Source organism: Periplaneta americana, chromosome 16 (genome assembly GCF_040183065.1).
Source record: "Periplaneta americana isolate PAMFEO1 chromosome 16, P.americana_PAMFEO1_priV1, whole genome shotgun sequence".
In the NCBI taxonomy this organism is placed as follows: Eukaryota; Metazoa; Arthropoda; class Insecta; order Blattodea; family Blattidae; genus Periplaneta; species Periplaneta americana.
Window position 1 is genome coordinate 32580118 of NC_091132.1, and position 15866 is coordinate 32595983.

The window sequence follows — 15866 nt, forward strand, 5'->3', positions numbered from 1 at the left end:
ATTGAAAAACGAGATGACAAATTGAATTTATTTGAATATTATTTACAATTAACGCTAATTATTATAGTAACAGAACATAACCTTCTTCGACAGTATTGGATTTCCAGCCTCCGTGACGTTTCCCTCGTTGTCTTTCGATTACATATCCGAGAATAATCGAAAACCTGAACTTTAATGAATAGGTGTACTTTAATGACATGCATTAAAGGACTTCTACCAGGTGTATAATTACTACATTTCGGCATGGTCGAGCATAAAATATTTTTTATCACACATTAAGTTCATGGCACTTTCCATTCGCTAGATTTGGCACCTACTATTATTCTAATTACTCTTTTTTGTAGTAGGAATATACTGTTACTATATATTCTGTAGAAGTTTCCAAAAATATTATTCAAAAACTCATTACCGAGTGGAAGTATACAAAGTATATTGTTTTAAGGTATTAATATTTCCTATCTTTTGCTTAGATCTAATAGCAAAACATTCTGAATTTAACTTGCAGGTAATTTCTTTAATATAATTTTTCCAATTTAATACATTATCGATATGTAAGCCAAGAAATTTGGTGGTGGTGTTGTTTCTATTAGGGACCTATTACCTCACAGTTTATATTTTCAGCTACAATTTTGGTATCTATTTGTTTAAAGTTTAAAGGAGAAAATTTTCTATACTTTATACTTTAAGTTCCATTGTGAGAAACTAGTGACTTGACATCAGCAGAACGTCTGTATTCCAGCTATAACATAAAAAATAATATTTTCAATTTAAAAAGTCTTATCCCAAAATGAAAGCAGATTTACAAATCCAAGGTTCACACAGTGTTATTGTTATAGCTAAAACGTTCCGTAGAAATGTGTAGGAATAGAGCATAAACGAATATTTGAATTTATCCCCATCGCTCTTGTTTAAGAGCGTGATTTATTTCGAAATAAACGGCGTAAAATTTTTGTAGCATCACATTTCGAGTGGGATATTGTAGTATAATTCTGTGCCGACCTGAACATCATTTTTCAATTATCGCCATTGTTAGCGCTTGCAATGGAAGGCCATACGTTTTGCCTCGTGGACTCAATGGCGCTTTTTGCCGTCATTCCAGCACAACTTGCCACAGTTATTGGACGCAGTCCCATTGGATGTTCGATTAAACACACGTTTCTGCCTATTGACGCTGCATACTCGTTCTTACAGCTTTTTTTCAACTCTAGCAGTAGCTCTGGTAGTTGCAGACGACTGTCTCCTGTTATGGCTGTCATACGTCCGTACTGTATACAGACAGTTTGTATTCTAAGACCTATGTTCATGTCCGTATTATACAAGCAAAAAAGTGACTAAATATCCGTATTTTTGTACGAGCTAGGAAAGGGGAGTAATTCTAAATCCTTATACAGTTGGCACTTGTTATATAGTCACCAACGGCAATAGTTATTGGTTTGTACTCTTTGGTATAATGCAGTTATATTGTCAGACTCCAAAGCAGCTATTCTATCAATCGTCTCTAAACACACACCTTCATCTCAAACAGCAGAAATAACTAAAATGCTCTCTCAATTAATATCACTCAATAAAAGAATTGTATTCCAATGGATACCATCCCATTGTGGAATCCTGGGAAACGAGAATGCAGATGCTTTAGCAAAGAAGGGCAGCACTGCTACTTACAGACCTGTTACTAAATCTACGTATTACTCTGTGAAGAGATTTATTAAATCTACATACTTAGTCTTCAACAAACAAAATTTGATAATACAATCCCAAGGGAAAAAATGGAACTCTCTGCATCAAAATCCACAGTTAATTCCAGATTTACCACGAAAATCGTCTGTAGCTGCATTTATATTGGCAACAGGCCATGATTGTTTGGCTAAACACCTGCATAGAATTGGAACATATCAGTCCCCTAACTGCCCATTGTGCAACTCAAACCAAGAAATGGATTCGGAACACCTCAAAATCTGTGCTTCATTGGCTGGTCATGATAATATCTTTGAAAAATATTGGAGTGCAAGAGGTCAAATGACTTTATTTTAAAACGCCTGGCATTAAAAAACAATAACAACAACTCTTTCGTATTGAAGATACATCAAAGACCAAAGCACTGCAGTCACAGATTATGAAGTTTATTTCCATTATCTGAAAAATGTAACAAACCTCCTACATCTATATTAAATATTAAATTATATAACTCTTATTGTTGCCTTATACAGTATAAATGTCCAATTATTAAGGAGTCCTCTGAAGTTAAATATTTAGGCATAATTTTTGACAATCATTTAAAATGGAACCAACACATCAATTACCTTTCTAATAAATTACGTAAAACAATATATTATTTTGTTTTATTGAGGAATTACTTGTCAATAAGTTTATTACGCACATAATACTTAACTTCATTTCAATCGGTAATTATGTATGGAATTATAGAATTGGGTAGCTTATTTAAATCCAATTTTAATCCACTTTATTTATTACAGAAGAAAATAATTAAAATATGTCTTCATAAACCTATTGATTTTCCATCTCAAAAATTGTTTTTGGATTTCAATTTTCTTAAAATAAGACAAATTTGCAAGTCTAGTATTTCAGGTGAAGCTCCCTGTAAAGCAGATTTGAATAATTTCAAGGGAAAAATTGTTCCGGGGCCGGGTATCGATCCCGGGACCTCTGGTTGAACGTACCAGCGCTCTACCACTGAGCTACCCGGGAACTCCACCCAACAACGTCTCAACGTCTCTGGCGTTTCGTCAGCCCACGCGAGTTGTGTGGATATAAAGGGAAAACCAAGTCAAACAGAGATTGTGTGCACTCGTTGTGGGTCTCTGGCGTTTCGTCAGCCCACGCGAGTTGTGTGGATATAAAGGGAAAAGTTGAGACGTCGGGTGGAGTTCCCGGGTAGCTCAGTGGTAGAGCGCTGGTACGTTCAACCAGAGGTCCCGGGATCAATACCCGGCCCCGGAACAATTTTTCCCTTGAAATTATTTAAGACAAATGTATTATATTGTATTAATAAAATTCATACAATAAAAATCAAAATAATTTTTAATTGTATTATCATAGTTATGAAACAAAAGGTATGGCTTCTTTAAGATTGTTTCAACCAAAATGCAACACTGTCACAGTATTTGATCATAGTAGTAATTTAGGCTCAAGAATATATAACGAAGTTATATTTAAATATCCTAATCTTGTCAATTCTAATAGTCCTAGTATTAAATTAAGAAAGTTACGTATGGATTTTATAAAAATTGATAAATTGTAAATTTAAATTTATATATTCTTATTGCGTAGTAGACATAAGACAAATTGTATTATATACTTCTTAATTTAAATTCAGGAATCTGCCCCTGAGCACGAGTTCTACTCTTTCAGGGTCGAACTCAAGTTTTTCAGTTTATTTATATTTATGCTACAATTATTAGCAAAATAAATAAAAATAAAATAAAATATTCTGGACATCGCAAGTGACACCAACAAGGCAACACTCATGAGACAATAAGGCCAGTTCCTTTCCCCCTGCATTGTATACATTGCTGACTTTGTGTGTTTCGAATTGATATACTGTCATAAGTTATTGTTGGTTGATACACTAAATGTAACACAAAAATTTTAACTGACAAGGGGATGATGTGTTACATGAAATAAGGCTAGAATTTCACGAAAAATTCAATGGTGATAGAAGTATTTTAAATGTATCTTCAACCAGTATATAGTTACTAATGCTTGACTGTATCCGATTTCTTCTTTTCCATGTGTATAGCTTGAACTTGCACGGCCGACTGTTAACTTAAAAACGTAATAAATTAGTATTTACTTTTATAAATATTAAATTTGTAAACTGCTCAGCAGGTTGTCAATATCTGCTGCACTGGCTACAATCTGGGAATAGCTATTTTATGAGAAAATGTATAAAATTAGTAACTTTAATTGTATAGTTTATAAATAAAATTAAAATATTTAATCAGTACTCTCCGTGGCTAACGAGAAAGACAGGCTACAGCGCGACGTCACATTCTTAGTCATAACATGGCCAACACTGAACAAGTTTTATCTATAAATGCACGTTTAACAGGAGTTTAATCCTAGATCATATATACCCAGATAGGTCGCCTTATAGGCAAGTTAACAACTTTTGTCAGGTTTACTATGCTCCCATCTAGTTGTTACATAAGGAGTCACGTCATAATTCCCATTTGAATTGCATTAGCGACTGTAGTGCCATCTCGTGTTCGTTTACGGCGGACGGGTGGCGATCCTGGCGGTTGTTCTCTTCAAAGTGCTGCCGATTTTAACATAGCGATGCGTTATATATTAGCACAGTCTAGTATATACAGTCACGAAGCTCAGTACATAGTAAATATGCAAATCTTAGATAGTTGCTCACCACCAGGATCGCTAATATCGCCTCATTACAGGCAATGCAAAATAGTACTGTTACAGTCTATTGTTTCTAGCACCCTCAAAACTCAAGCTTCGTGACTGTATATAGTAGATTGTGATATTAGGCTATTGTCCAGATGGCCATGACTGGACCATGATAATCACGTGTCTCCAATTCGTGCCGAAGCCCATCTTTCTCGTTAGCCACGAGTACTCTCGATATTGCGTAAGATACCGTCGTGTATTATGGAAACGACTGAATACGAAACAAAGAAATAAATGAATGATACTGATTACATTTTGTTCAGGTAACCTTCTATTCTGAGCTTTTATTTATAAATGCCTATCACTAATATAATTTATTCCCGTTTCTTTAACCAGCTACGTGTATTTTCCACTAATTTATTAAGACAGACAGCTTATTTACAGGAAATTAAATGAACTTCACTAAGATCTCAATAAAGGAAAGAGAAGGAACCGTAGATTGAGTAAGAGGAGGAAGATTAGATCATTTTAAGCGACGACGTTGCCGAGAATATGAACAAAATTTATTTATATAGAATCAATATTGCTTGCCTCCAGATGTCTGAGTTAATTTCTTACAGCAATGATACAGTTTGATGTCTATTAAGAAGCGTGTACGTACCTTCTCAGTGAGAAGTTTAATTTTCTTATCGCGCTCGGTGGTAACTATGATGCAATGACCGTAATATCATGTACTTCTTTCTTATTCGAACTTATTCCTTTGTCTTGCCTGTGATGGTTAGATGAGACGAAAATTTCGTTAATGATAATGATAATTAGGATTGTGGTGGTTGTGGTGTTGACAGGGTGCGAATTAAGATTTCTGATGGGGGGGGGGGGACAGAATCCTAGATAGAGAATACCATACATAAAATATTATTATCCTCATTCGATACGGCTCAACGCTTGGTCGCACTGAGTTGCTTGTCTTGCATCTTGATTATAATGAGCAGGCTTAAGACAAGATGTGTACTTCCTATAGTTATTGATTGTTGTCAGCTTGCCGGTGGTGATAATACATCAATATTATTATCTTCTTTGCTTACTTTATAATTCATAAAATACATACATATTAAAACAATTATATTTTGTGAGGGGGATAGAAGTGTACCCTGGCAGGGATGTTAATATGAATTTATGAGAGGGGAAACTTCCTAAACAGGGGGGAAATCCCCCCCAACCCCTCGTTAATTCACACCCTGGGTGTTGGTATTGAAGATTGTAAATATATTTGTGCGAGATCGTGCGTATTTGCTTGGTTTCCGCACAAAACCAATCCGCGGTAAGTCTAAAATTCCACATTCAGTATTCCCAACGTAACACACATAGCAATTTCCCTCTTCTTACCGCTTAAGTGACATATTGATTTTACTGCTTTAGGCTTCTAACATATTATTTTTAGAGACGTTCAATATAGTAATAATTATAAATTGGAAACTTACCACTGCAATTTCACCTAAATTGCACTGTTAATTATTATTTTTAAATATTTGCAAAAATTAAGTAAACTCTACAACTCCACTAAAGTTACTGGATTCGTGATGCAAGTAACATTAAGGAAGCCGTGAAAAAATCAACAGGATTCCAGATGCCGATGTTATTACTGCAATATGTTATAGGCTATAAATAATATTGTTAAAATATTAAAATGAAAAATAAATCATTACATAACCTTACCGTTTGTTTTAAGTTCGCATTTATGGACTGGGAGAAAAAAGACAGACGTATATAACGGCTTGCTGGAGTATAGTAAACACAGAAAGCATTTTAAAGCAACAATGTTGAAGACAGATATTTTTGTTTTACAAATTTGTCGTCATTGAACAGAAACCAAGATGGAGATTTAATTACAACTATTTAGAAATTCCTCTTTCAGGTATGTAATAAACGATCTTCGCACAAAATAATGTACGATACACGAGCGGTATGTTTTCTTTCAATTCTCGGAAATTAAAAAAACTCAACTACGTTTCGCTTTTTCAAACTTTTCCTCCAACATGAAAACTTCAACATACCGCTCTTGTAACGCATATTAGGCCTACTATTTCAGTGATATAGCTCATGATGTTGATGAAAACGCGAATTCGGCAATGTAGAACTGAAGACTGAAATGAAGTATTAAAAACGGCTTTGAAGATATAAAGATGGAGAAAATGATATTAATATCAATATCAATCTCGTCTAGTTGAGTATTTTTCTATATGGAAAAGATAACATTGCATGCATGCATCTGAAGTCTGATTAGTGTAATATGTAGCTAGTCGGCGATGTATGCAATGGAGGGGGAAAGAAACTGACCATCCTACCCCATTATCTCTTGGCCTAGTTGCATAATAATAATAATAATAATAATAATAATAATAATAATAATAATAATAATAATAATAATAATAAGATGCCTTCTTGGTTCACTTGTGGGGTTCAGACCTGTCCTCGGACAGTTGACTAAACAATAAAAACAGTATATACAGGATGGAAGTGAAATAGCCTTGCAGATTTTCAGAGTGAATAGCACATATTGTATGTAACAAAAAACTATAATATCATAATGGTGGAAAGTTCATAGTTTTATAAAAAAAAAAGTGTTTTTTCCCCAAATGTTTAACAATTTCTTATTCGGTAACTATTGCAAGTAGAATCGTGATTTTTGTCGATATCGATACGAAATCTAATAAAGAATAATTTATCCCTCTGCCGTATTTCAGTAACGTGCACGGTTTTTGTGTAAATTTAATTTTAAAAATCTCTAATTTCAAGCCATAGCACGAAGCGAGCGAGTGGCAATGTCTTCGCAGCTTGGCAGCTTACGTACGGAGACTCACCGAGCTCGTTGACCTCTTAGCTACATCTGTATCACAAGTAGAATGTATTAACGACGATGTTCCAGGACTGCTGAAACTTCAAACTTAATTTTCTAATTAACCGTACTTTTAATCACAAAACGTAATATAGGTTTTCTATTCATTTAAGAGTACCCTATCGTCCACATGCACATAAATCCTAATTGTTTGTGTTGTGTTTAGGCTTAATTTAGATTTAGTAACATACTATTGTTACGATGGGTTTGACCAACACAATCCCAAATTAGTTAAGAATCTACACTTGAAGTTATTAATAGTTATAGAAATTTGGGTACTGGTGAAAGAGTTGAGGCACTGAGGAAATGAGCCATTGGAGAAGAAACTGGGGAATATAAATTGATGCGGCTGAGAAGAAACTGAGGCGGTGAAAAAAAAAATGAGATGTTGGAAAAGAAATTGAGGAGACGGAAAAGAAATTGCGGCGGTAGAAAAGAAATTGAGGCAGCAGAAAATAAATTGAGACTGTGGAGAAGAAAATGAGGGAAAGAAATTTAGGTAGTAGAAAAGAAACTGAGGCGGCGGAAAAGAAATTGAGGCCTCGGAAAGGAATTTGAGGCGGTAGAAAAGAAATTAAGCCGGCGGAAGAGAAACTGAGGTGGCGAGAAAAATTTGAGGCGGCTGAAATGGAATTGAGGCTGCGGAAAAGAAAATGAGTTGGAGAAAAAAAATCAAAGGAGACGGAAAATAAATTGAGGCGGTAATAAAAATATTAAGTGGTGGAAAAGAAACAGACAGAAAAAAAGAAATTCAGGCAGCGGAAAAGAAATTGAGGGGGTGGAAAAGAAATAGATGCGGCTTAAAGAAATTGAGACGGCGGAAGGTAGGGTCGTGGGAAGGAAAGGGAAGGAGTAAGTAAAGGAAATGGAAGGAAAAAATTGAGAGAAAGGAAATGAAAAGAAAGAATTGAAGAGAGGAAAAGAGAGAATTGAGGAAAGGGAAAAGAAAGAATGAGCATAGGGAATGGAAGGAAAGGTTTGAGGAAAGTGAAGGGAATGATTGTCAAAAGGGAAGGCATATAATGAGGAAAGGAAATTGGAGGAAAGAATTGAGGAAAGGGAAGGAAAGATTGAGGAATGTGAAGGTAAGGATTGAAAAAAGTTAAGAAAATAATTGAGGACAGTTAAGGAAAAATTGAGAAAAGGAAGAAAAGAATGGAAAGAAAGGTTAGAATTGAGGAAAGTTAGGGAGGAATTAAGGAAAGGAAAGGGAAGGGAAGGGAAGGAATGAGAAAAGGAAGGGAAAAGATTTATTGAGGAAGGGTAAGAGAAAGGAAGAATTTTATTGAAGGAAGTGAAGAAAGGAATTGAGAAAAAGGAAGAAGAAAGACTTTGAAGGATAGAAGGATGTAAGGACGGAAAGAGTGGAGGTTTGGGGAAGAGACCGTTAGGTTGAAGTGAGCTAGCAGGTGAAATATTTGATAAAATGTTCGAGGCTGGTCATGTCTTACAAATGCGCGTTTCTCAAGAAAAATGTTGTATTATGCTATGTAAATTGGTAGGGCAAAGTTTTTATTACTTCTGTTTTGTGTGGAAGGACACTTTATCACTCAGTTCCTGATGGAAAATTTCTGATCCAAACTGCGTTCCTGTAGACTACTGTATTGGGCTGCAGAGTCTCGCCGGGTTCTGCGATGAGAGCTCCACTTGAAATGTTTACATTACTGGCATCGCTTCACTCCGCTGTCAATATTTATGTAACCGCGCACTGGAACTCGTCCAGTACCATAATTCAAACTGGGACTATTTCAAACAAATTTACAAGTTGCCTGTAACAAGAACTTGTCGCCCAAGTTTCTTGCTAGTCTCTTAAGTTTGCAAAGAGAAGCCGGGAAGTTGTCCGTCTGCAGCCATCGATTAAAAACTTGCAAACTCCACAACAATGAGCTCGCAGGTTGTTAATCCGGAACACGATCTGAGACGGTTCGAAATTAAATTCCTACAAGAAGAACGTGTGAGTTCCCAGGTAATTGCGAATACCACAATAACGCAAGAATTGAGGATTTTCCGACCGAACGTGTGAAATTTGTTAATTACATTACGGAGTTTAGCTTTTGAAGACTTTTACACTCATAAGGAGGTTGCGGTGAACTCACAGACTTAACTGAAGCCACTAATACTGGCCGAAGAACAAGATTCCACTGCTATGAATATTCTAGGATATACAGGGTGAGTCACGAGGAAAGGTCCAAAATTTAGGATACCATATCTTAAGCAATTTTGAGTGAAAACGTTCATATGAACATAGGTCCGTTTTCGAACGATGGCGGAGCTAGATGCATTTTTTTGGTAAAACGTCTCGCCCCAATGTGAATCAGACGTTACCATATGCTGCTGACGTGAGACAATATCACCGATGAATGACGTAACGTCGGAATCTGCATTATGAGCGATGTAGATAAGAGAAGAGAAACAAACCGGGTTGTGGGGCATAACAAATGTCACAACAAATACGCTATCACGTATCACTTCACAGCAGTTCTGTCAGCTACCTACAGTACAGTAGTTATACAGGTACAGTTATCGGAAGTGTTAAGTTGTGTTTTTCAAGATGCCTTATAAATTTTCGACTGTAGAATACGCCGATATTGTGTATGTTTATGGTTTGTGCGATGGAAGTACCTTGCATGCCGTCGCTGAATATGAACGACGCTTTCCGAACAGAAGGGTACCATATCGAAGAGTATTTACTGTCTATGGGGTTGGGTTAAAGATTTGGCGTAGCAAAGGAACTGGGAAAAGAAACAAGCGGTAATCGACCGTATTTTGGATGCGGCATAAAGACAGCCACGTGCAACTCTCTCGAGCGATGAGCGCCCGAGCGCAACAGTGCATTGAAGCAGGAGGAGGTACCTTTTAAAACGCGTGAAAACAACGACCCCGACTTCTAGAATATTAGGTATGTATGCATACGTGAATATAAACTTTAAATTTGTCCGTTATCTGTCTCTAAATGCGAGTTAGTACAATGGAATCTCAGAAGTTTTTGTGAAATCGAAGAGCCTTATCTCCGTAACCGTTCGAAAACGGGCCTATATTCATATGAACTTTTTCATTCAGAATGACTTCAGAATTCACATCCTAAATTTTTTACCTTTCCTCGTGAATCACCCTGTATTGTTATCAAGCTCCATATTCCTAGGTTCGAAACTATTCTGTTACTATCTCGTTACTCTCGAAATATCACTTTTATTTTTCGTTTTATGTACCAACGAATAACAAACTTAAGGGGGAATATTCCTACAGATTTGAGGGTAAAAAAAAGTCATTTTTCAATTTATTTTTATATAAAGATTGGACATTTATCTTTATGTGAGTGAAGGAATTTTTTTGCGATATAGACAATATTTTGGTAGATATGATCATAAAAGTATGAGCGTGCGCTTATTTAGCTCTCCACACATAAGGTATATTTAACGCTCATTTCCCGTAACTTGTATTTTTCAAAACAGTTTTTGTGATGACTCTAAGTTTTTAAGATATCGCAGTAAAATTTTGCATGTAACTGTCTTTCGTACTTCTGGCCAACCCTCATGCACTGTGACAGTGGCACAATGCCCAACACTATGTGCAGAGATGCACTCATTACGAGTGACTAAGTGGCTGGGATCCGACGGAATGAGCGCCGTCTAAAGGGAAACTAAGAGATGGAATTTAAACTGAGAGGATTCAATCCGGCATCGGAACTGAAATCCGGTTGGCATAGTGGATAAAGCGTCAGCACATAGAGTTGAAAACCCAGGTTCGATTCCTGGTGCCGGAGAGAATTTTTCTCCGCTCCACCCATCCTTCATCATATGGTAATGCAGAATTTCTGCACGGAAATATCACATGTACTTCGGTACATGACAATAATATTTTCAGAAATGTAAGGTAATTTTACGGGTAATTTTTTTGTGATTTTGAAATCATCAATGCACAGGTACGATGTAAAATTTTAATTAACGACAACAAAGTAGAGCAAGTAAGAGATTTTAAATACCTGGGCTGTGAAATTGGAAACACAAGAGAATTAGATCAACAAAGAAAATTACAAAATTTTAATCAAATATGTGGAACGATTAAAAGAACCCTATTAAAAAAAAAAAAACAAGGAAAGAAACCATTTTGAAATTTTATAAAGTCTTGGCAGTCATATCTCTCTAGTAAGGCTCAGAATGCTGGACCCTAACAGAAAACCAAAAACACAAAATAGAAGTATCAGAAATGAGATTTTTGAGATCGGTAGCTGGATACAGAAGAACAGACAGACAATATAATGAAACGATAAGAGACGAACTGAACATATTCAACTTAAACAAGAAAAGTATATTCTATTATCCATGTGCCAAAAAGGATAAATGTTCATCTCCCCTCTTGCTTAAAAAAGTCCCTTTTGCAGACCCTTGTATTTCCCTATTTTGACTATGCTGACATTTTACTGACTGACCTTTCCAGCGACAACAAAACGAAACTTCAACGTGCTCATAATTTGTGTGTACGTTTTGTAAGCAATGTTCGTAAATATGATCACATTACCCCATCCCTGGAAACAATAGGTTGGCTTAAACTAGATAAGAAAAGAAATTTACATTCACTTCTCCTTCTCTTCGAAATCTTGAACTCTTCTATTCCTTCGTACCTGTCGTCTCGCTTCACTTACCTTTCTTCCCACCACAATCTGAACACACGCTCTCGCCATGAAACAATACTAACAATACCATCCCATCGCACCTCCTCATACTCATCCTCTTTCACAATAGCCCTGCCAAGACTCTGTAATTCGTTACCTGCTAGCATCAGGGACTGTCGAAATAAAATTCAATTCAAACGCAAACTTACTAGGCACTTGGTCAGTAATTGAGACTCGTTCAGACATGATTTCTTGTAAATAGTTCTCTTAATCTATCACAAAATATTTCAATATCCGGTAATTTCATCACTATAGAATTTTGTTATTGTAGGTTTAATTTGTAATTCAGTAAATACAAAAATATTCTTTATTCTTAACTTCTATGATAAAATGTCTAGCTTTCATTAATCAGGCATTCTTGTCGTACTATAATTTTTTTTGTAATTGTAATTGTAAATTTAATATTAATTGTAATTTTATTGTTCATGTTATAGTTGTAATCCCCTGGTAGAGGAGCAGAGAAGGCCTGATGGCCTTATCTCTACCAGGTTAAATAAATAAATACTAAATACTAATACTAATATTAAAATAAAAGAATACCAAGAAAACTATTATGAACACGTACAAAGAATGCCAGAATACCGTATCCCTAAAAAGATTCTAGAGTACAAACCTAAAGGGAAGATAGACAGAGGAAGGCCTACGAAGAGATGGAGAGATCAATTTCTTTGAGAGTACGGAACAGGTCGAAAGGCCTAATCCCTGTGGATGATGATGATGAAATCATCAACTTCCGAGCCCTAGTTACTGTAAAACAAAACTTCACGTATTTTATTAATACTTATGGCAGCCAAGACAATGCACAGATCCGTGTTAAGACTCGTTTGCTAGACCGCATTGGGATTCGGTCCCTTTAACGAACTACTGACAAAAGTTTTCTCATATCAACATGTGAATGGTCCCGTTTAGAGACTAACGGGTGAAACTAGGTCTACGCTAGTAATCCTCTGATATATATGCAGATGTACTTCACGGCCACCTGCAAGTTTCCAGCGCTTGCCAGATAGCTGTTGTCGTCGTTCAGATCTGCAACACGTGTTGTATCGGTGCACGTAATGTTTCCGCGCGAAACAAAGTGATTTCCATTTCGACGTAGCAGAGTACAGTGTGTGTGTTCATAAAATGATACGTGCAGGGAACAGAAGGGCAACATAGTGCTGCGTTATTTGAATTTCTCGTTATCGAACAAGCAATGAAAATAGCTAGAGAATATCCTAAAACCAATAATCATTCCATTCAGAGATTTGAACCAATTTAAAATAGTGTTCGCGTTTATGGGTAGTAAGGGGTCAGATTTAAGTTTTCAATTGCAACTAACTGGGATATAGGTAGGGTAAAGTTGCCTAATTCCGTGATACTACTAATTCCGTGATACTTTTTTTTTCACTGAATGTAACGGGGTTCAGTATTTGCTACGCAGTTCACCGATGTCTCAGAAGTTGGCGAAAGATGCACTCTTTCGAGAAAGATTTCTGGTGCTATAGTCGAACGGCAAAGCTTTGACTGACATTCAATTTTTAAAAAGTATCATGGAATTAGGGTATCACGGAAATAGGCAACTTTACCCTACTTTAAGGGTATGCGCTACTAAGTTCTAGTGAATCATTTTTAAAAAAGATAATCATTTGATCTGTGAGAAATATTTGTGCAAATTTCATTTCATTATTGGAATTCTAGGTGATCTAAATATTAATTTTTAAAAAGTCATAACCTAACTTGTTCTTTAAAGTAACGTGTTTTTGCTGAATTTACAGCTATTGTTGTTAGGCCCTGAAAGTTAGAATTCCCAGAGAAAACTGAGATAGACCCATTACAGTGCAGTTTTGTGAAGGCTTTGGAATAATATTGCTCTAAATTTTCAATGAAAAAATGTTGTATTTGCACTTTAAAAAATTTGTAAAATACATGTTTGTAAAATCTCGGAAAATTGAAAAACTCGCACTGCCCGGTTTTCGAACTTTTCCTTGATTTTGTAAAATTACTTCCGAATCTTGTATCGTAATACATATTTCCTGTTTTTTATTTATTTATTTATTTTAGTTGGTTATTTAACGACGCTTATCAACTACTAGGTTATTTACCGTCGATGAGATTAGTGATAGCGAGATATTTGGCGAGATGAGACCGAGGATTCGCCATAGATTACCTTGCATTCACATTACGGTTGGAGAAAACCTCGGAAAAAACCCAACCAGGTAATCAGCCCAAGCGGGGATCGAACCCGCTCCCGAACGTAACTTCAGACCGGCAGGCAAGCGCCTTAACCAACTGAGCCACGCCAGTGGCTCATATTTCCTGTTACAGTCTATTGTATTAACATATGACAAGGAACAGATGTCTGTAACTGTGAGAAAGACAACGGATCTTTTCCGTGATAGACTGGGACATTGTTTGGCTGTGAATGGTTCTCATTTTGAGCATTTGTGGTAAAGTTTGGTTAGTGATAGTGTTTTGTTCAGTTCCATGGCTGTACTTATTTGTTTGAAGTTTGTTGTTCACGAAACATGTATAATAAATAGTTAACTAAAGGCATGAAACATGTGAATGGGTAAAATTTCTACATATTCATATGTAAAATTTAATGGAGATTCGGAATAATTAAATTTTAATATAGGGTACCATTTAAAAAATAAAGTTTACTGTCAAATCCTGCATACAGTAAGAAATATAAATGACACTCGGGAGGAAATTAAACGCAGAATAAATATGTGAAATGCCTGTTATTATTCGGTTGAGAAGCTTTTGTTATATAGCCTTCTGTCAAAAAATCTGAAAGTTAGAATTTATAAAACAGTTATATTACCGGTTGTTCGTTATGGTTGGGAAACTTGGACTCTCACTTTGAGAGAGGAACACAGGTTAAGGGTGTTTGAGAATAAGGTTCTTAGGAAAATATTTGGGGCTGAAAGGGATGAAGTTACAGGAGAATGGAGAAAGTTACACAACGCAGAACTGCATGCATTGTACTCTTCACCTGACGTTATTAGAAACATTAAATCCAGACATTTGAGATGGGCAGGGAATGTAGCACGTATGGGCGAATCCAGAAATTTATATAGAGCGTTAGTTGGGAGCCTGGAGTGAAAACGACCTTTGGGGAGGCCGAGAAGTAGATGGGAGGATAATATTAAAATGGATTTGAGGGAGGTGGGATATGATGATAGAGACTGAATTAATCTTGCACAGGATAGGGACCGATGGTGAGCTTATGTGAGGACGGCAATGAACCTCCGGGTTCCTTAAAAGCCATTTGTAAGTAAGTAACAGAAAAAGGACAGTGTTTTACAATACTAATTTTCCATTATCGTACAAGATACAGTAATGTAGGACAAAAATATTGAATATTTCCAAAATTTTACTGCTGTAAGCTGTACCTAACCCCTTAAGCACTAGGATATTTGGGAGGAAGAAAAAGGGCAGATAAAGAAGAAATCCAAAGAAATTAAAGAAGTATAATTATAGAAATTACGTAACAAATTTATTTAAAATAAGAAGGATTAAGTTTTGTTACTATTCCTACTCTTGGTGGTGGTGGTGGTGGTGGTGGTGGTGGTGGTGGTGGTGGTTATAATTATAATTACAATAATAAAATACAAAAAGGATGAAAAACATACTGTCTAGGTATAATCGAGAGAGATGGAGAATAAAAGCAGAACCTGCAACATGAAATAGGAATAAGTACAGGACGATAGAAAATATAATAAAATGGTAAATGAAAAGGGGCTCAACAGAAATAAAGGAACTAAAATAATTCACCGTTAGCTTTTGATGACGGAGAGTGGCTTTGTATTTCACGTGTGTACTCAGCACACAGGCCTTCTGCTGCGACAGGAGACATGTTCCTACGCAATAAATTCTTCAGGACAGATGAACTGCACCGTCGTCGTGACAACCGCAGATGATGACAACAATATTTCATTTGTCTTGTGATGTGAG